At 43.9% G+C, this 5,672-nt stretch overlaps 1 pseudogene; it reads left to right on the top strand.

Annotated features, from left to right (window-relative positions):
- Positions 1-4,124: 4,124 nt before the first annotated feature.
- Positions 4,125-4,224, top strand: LOC116270950 (annotated as a pseudogene).
- Positions 4,225-5,672: the final 1,448 nt, after the last annotated feature.

Below are 5,672 nucleotides of genomic sequence, written 5' to 3'. Positions count from 1 at the left end.
TTTTGTTTTTTTTTTTCCTTTTGCCCAAGATGGTAGAAATGAAAGATGGCTTACTGGATTAGAAAATGGATTGGACCCTAAATTATTCTTTATCCACTCGGTCCACAGATACTGATTGGGCCTCTTGGTAGCCAGGTGGCGGGATGATGAGTAGCGCTGGAGGCCACTTAACTGAGTTGTGCGCACAGAATAACGCAATGCACACAAGGTTTATCTCCAGGAACTCATCCCAGGTAGAACAAGTGCTCAGCAGAGATCTGGGCTGGTGAGGGCAACTTGTGGTCCCTGACTCTTCTGAGAACCTGGGGATCCAGGTTCAGGGAGACAACGCTATTGGATACAAATCTTGAATTTAAAGAAATTGGGATGTAAATAATAGTGCAATCCCCAGGGCTTGTGGAGTACTCCAGTGACAGGAGAGGTTTTCCATGGGATTCAAGTAGGCTAATCAGCAAGACTGAATCTGGGCTGTCTTAGTGAGCCATGGCCTGAGGCTACTTATGGGCCACCTGTCCAGAATTGGAGGGGTCCCAGGGTCTTGTGTAGCTTCAGAAAGATGAAATAGTAAAGAGGATCATGCATTGCAAAGTCCACAACAGCCCCCCAAAACAAGGACAGTCCCCTTATTTGATGAACTTTTGTTGGGTTCCTGTCTTGTGCTGAGCTGTATGCTAGGTTCTGGGGAGACAGAGACCAATAAGCTTCAGAGATCTGAGATGTAGAGTCCTTTTCTCCCTCATCACTTTCTTCACAAACCCACTTCAGTTTCCTCTTAACTGCTGGCATGAGTAAGGTGTTATTTCATAACCCTTTTACCTTTATTAAAAGTGTCTGGTATCCAACAGGAAAAAAATATGCACAAATGAATTTAAAAGGCATTCACACAAAAGGATATCCAAATGGCCAGTAAGTTTATAAAAAGATGCTCAACATCAGCCGGGCGCGGTGGCTCATGCCTGTAATTCCAGAACTTTGGGAGGTCAAGGTGGTGGATCACTTGAGGTCAGGAGTGCAAGACCAGCCTGGCCAACATGGTGAAACCCTGTCTCTACTAAAAACACAAAAAATTAGCCAGACATGGTGGCACACGCCTGTAATCCCAGCTACTTGGGAGGCTGAGGCAGGAGAATCACTTGAATCCAGGAGATGAAGGATGCAGTGAGCCGAGATTGTGCCAGCGCACTCCAGCCTGGGCAACAGAGCAAGACTCCGTCTCAAAAAAAAAAAAAAAAAAGATGCTCAACCTCAATGGTTACATGGAAATGCAAATTAGACCCACAATATGCCGTGACTATACACTCACTAGAATGACTAAAATTGAATCTCTGAAAATATCAAGCATTGGTGAGGATGTGGAGGAAGTGAACTCTTACATGCTGCTGGTGGAAGTATAAACCAGTATAAGCACTTTGGAGAACCATTTGGCAGTTTCTTCTAAAATTAAACATGCACTCACCATGTGACCAAGCAGTTCCACTCCTGGGTATATACCCTGAAAGAAATGAGTGCTTACGCACACCAAAAAACATGTACAAAAATGCTCATTGTCACTAAATTGGTAACAGCCAAAAACTAAATACAACCCAAATGCCCAACAATAGAAGAATAGATAAATACATTTCGGTGTACAGCACGGCAAGAAAAATGAATGAGTTGCTCTTACAATAAATACAAGTGAATCTCAAAAACACAATATTGATTGCAAGAAATCAGACAAGCCAGGCACAGTGGCTCACACCTGTAATCCTAGAACCTTGAGAGGCTGAGGCCAGAGAATCCCTTAAGTCTAGGAATTTAAGACCAGCCTGGGCAACTTAGGCTGATCCCATCTCTACAAAAAAAAAAAAAAATTTTAATTAGCTGGGTGTGGTGGTGTACACCTGTAGTCCCAGTTCCTCGAGAGGCTGGGGTGGGGGGACCTCTTAAGCCCAGGAGTTCAAGGCTGCAGTGAGCTATGATCACACAACTGCACTCCAGCCCAAGTGACAGAAGAGAAAGACCCTTAAAAAAAAAAAGGCAAGACTTATCTACATATGTTGAGAGAGGTCAGAATAGTGTCTACTTGTTTAGGGCAGTGGGAGATGGGGATTGAGTGAGAAAGGACCTGAAGGAACTTACTAGGATGATGGAAATGTTCTCTATCCTGATCTGGGTGGTGGTTACACGGGTGTGTACATAGGTAAAAATTCACTGAGCATCCACTGAAGATTTATGCATTTTACTATATGCAAATTATGCATCAATAAAAGAGTAAAAACAATCAAAACTCTTAGGTGACCTGATATAAGCATGGCTGATACATAAAAAGCTTGCATATGTTACAATGAATACAGTCATTTGGGAATTTAATATAATTTTGTAACAGCCTCAGAAACAGTCACATTCCAGAGGCCCTTGGCAACAGCTTCAATGCTTAGTGCTCTCCAGCACCAAAAGGGACGTATCCCTTTCCAACCAAGGGGGCTATGGCCCTGCCCAGAGCTCTCAAGGGATCCACCTTTCTGGGTCGAACTCTCACAGCTCCCAGAGCACCTGAGGCCAAGCATGTGAGCTGCCAGCAGGCCCCAGCACCCTGCGATGCCAGACCTGCTCAAACTTGGAGAGGGTCCTACAGGTCCTTGGAGGAAAATTACAAGCCCCAAGTACACTAGACACGCGGAGTTTGCTTGTGATGAAAACTTAGCTGAAGGAAGAAGCCCTTTAGGAGGATCCTTCTTGTCTTCTGCAGATGTGCGGCTCTAGCCATGCAGCAACACAGACCATGGACCAGGAGCTCCCAACTTCGGCTGCACAACAGAGGGGAGCGTTGGAACATGGGATGCCCGGACTGCCTGACCCACACTAGCTGAATTAGAATCTTTAATGTGGTGTTTCTCAGAGGGCCCCCAGGAGCCACAGCAACATTGTCACCTGGGAACCTGTTAGAAATGTACATTTTCAGGCCCCACTTCAGACCCACTGAATTCCGTGGCCAGCCCCGGCAATCTTTGTTCTGACTGTTCTAGCAGCCCCTGCCTCGGGTTCGGATGCATGTGCAAGTGTGGGACCTAATTAGAAACTGCATTTCTAGCAAGTTTCCAGGTGGTGCAGATGCGGCTGCTCTGGGGACCACACTCTGAAAACCTCCAGAGTCTAACTGTCTAATGGGTAGAGCCAAGCTCTGGGAGAGAGTGGGGGAAATTAAAAGCTACCCAGGTGAGTGGCTCTGTTGCAGGTGAGAGTAATTAGCATTGCCATGGACGCTCATCATCTCATCTGACAAGAGGTACACACCTGGAGAAGGAGCTCACACAGGTGAGAGCGTTACAGGAGAAGAAATACCATCTCCTCAATTTGACCTGTCTGGGGTCTCTTTTCATTTCCATAACACTGCAATTTGGGGTTCCTGGTAAGGCAGGATTTAGGTTCTAGGTGCCTACCCCTGAGAATTTGTTCTGGCAATATTGAAGCTGGAGATGTTTTTGTTAGAACACTTTGCACAAAAGCCTCTATGGGGAGGGGGACCTGATTTTACCTTAAAAAGTTAATTTGATTGCCCAAGATAGATGAGATTTAGAAGGGGAGAGGAAGTAAAGGAGGAATAAAGCAAATGAAAAGAAGAGATGATGTGCAGGGCTGGGGAGGGGAGGGCAGATGGGGAGGAAGAGAAAGAACCATGAGAGAAGGACTGAAAGATCGTCTCTCCTTTCCAAGGAGCATCCACCCTCTCTCTTTTTAAAAAAATTGAGTACTGAGAAAGGTTTTACCCAAGACTGGATACAAGAGCTGGGCAAGCTGATGTGCAAAGCAGGAAAGCAAAGGATTGAAAGGAGTTAAAGTGCTCTCTTTGGCAGCACATATATACAATTGGAATGAAGGCGGGGCACTGTGGCTCACGTCTGTAATCCCAGCACTTTGGGAGGCTGAAGTGGGTGGATCACTTGAGGCCAGGAGTTTGAGACCAGTCTGGCCAACATGGTGAAACTCTGTTTCTACTAAAACTACGAAAACTAGCCAGGCGTGGCGTGGCGGTGCTTGCCTGTAATTCCAGCTACTCGGGAGGCTGAAGCAGGAACCCAGAAGGCACAGGTTTCAATGAGCCGAGATCACGCCACTGTACTCCAGCCTGGGTAACAGAGTGACACTCTGTCTCTAAATAAATAAATAAAATTGGAACAATACAGAGAAGATTAGCATGGCCCCTGCAAGGATGACATGCAAATTCATGAAAAGTTCCATATCAATAAAAATTATTTAAAAAATTTTTTTAAAGAATTAGTTAAAGGAGACCCCAAAGGAGTGAGCGGGGCTAAAATTACAGACTGGGAGAAAATGTTCACAGCATCTGTATCTGAAAAAGGATTTGCATTCCAAATACATAAAGAATCCGTACAACTCACTAATAGGAAGGCAAACAGTGAAAACTGAGCAAAAGACATGAACAGACACTTCACAAAGACCCTTCACAAAGGACATGCAAATTGCCAGCACCCACAGGAAGAGATGTTCACCCTCAGTAGTCTTCAGGGAGATGCAGAATGAAACCACAGTAAGATGTACCTCACACCACAAGCATGGCTGAAATTAAAAAGATGTGTAATACCAGTGTTGGTTAGAATGTAGGGCAGCTGAAACTCTCCTAGCTCACTGGCAAGAACTTAAAATAGTACAGGTTGGATGCAGTGGCTCACGTCTGTAATCCCAGCACTTTGGGAGGCCAAGGCAGGCAGATTGCTTGAGCCCGGGAGTTTGAGACCAGCCTGGGCAACATGGCAAAACCCCATCTCTACTAAAAATACAAAAAAATAGCTGGGTGTGGTGGCTCACATCTGTAATATCAACCACCCCAGGAGGCTGAGGTGGGAGAATCACCTGAGCCAGGGAGGTCGAGGTTGCAGTGAGCCATGATCACACTACTGCTCTCCAGCCTGGGTGATAGAGTAAGACCCTGTCTCAAAAAATAAAAATACAAATAAAATAAAATAGTACAACTGCTTGGGAGAACTACTGGAGTTTATTTTAAATCTAAACAAACACCCACCATATGACCCAGCAATTCTACTGTTATATATTTACTGAAGTGCAATAAAAACATAGGCCCATAAAATGACCTGTACACAAATGTGAATAGGCATAAGTAGCTAGTAGCCACCATAGTGCTGTTTCATTTGATTGCTCAAAAGCTGGTGGAAGTCTACACTGGAATAATAGGTTGTCTTTTTAAAAGGCTTGTATCCAAATGTGCATAACAGCTTTATTCATAATTGCTAAAAATTGGAAACGATTCAAGTAATCCATCAACTAGGAAATGGGTAAACAAAATTTGGTCTCTTCATAGAAAGGGATAGTAATAAAAAGATTGAAATTACTAATAGATGCAACAACATGGATGAGTCTTAAAATCACTGTGTAAAATAAAAGCTGGATGCAAGAGTGCCTACCATATGATTCCATTTATATAAAATTTTTAAACAAACAGAACGAATTTATAGTTACACAAAGCAGATGAACGATGAACTGGGACTGAAGGGACTGCAAGTGGGGGACTAAAACACTTTCTGGGGTGATGGACAGGTGTTATATCTTGTTTAGGTGTATGCATTTGTCAAGTCATCCGACTGAATGCTTAAAATGTATGAATGAATTTTATTGTATGTAAATTATAGCTCAATAAAATTTATTAAAATGAATTG

The sequence above is a fragment of the Papio anubis genome, chromosome 16 (genome assembly GCF_008728515.1).
Source record: "Papio anubis isolate 15944 chromosome 16, Panubis1.0, whole genome shotgun sequence".
Taxonomy (NCBI): Eukaryota; Metazoa; Chordata; class Mammalia; order Primates; family Cercopithecidae; genus Papio; species Papio anubis.
This window is presented reverse-complemented; position numbering and strand designations above follow the sequence as displayed.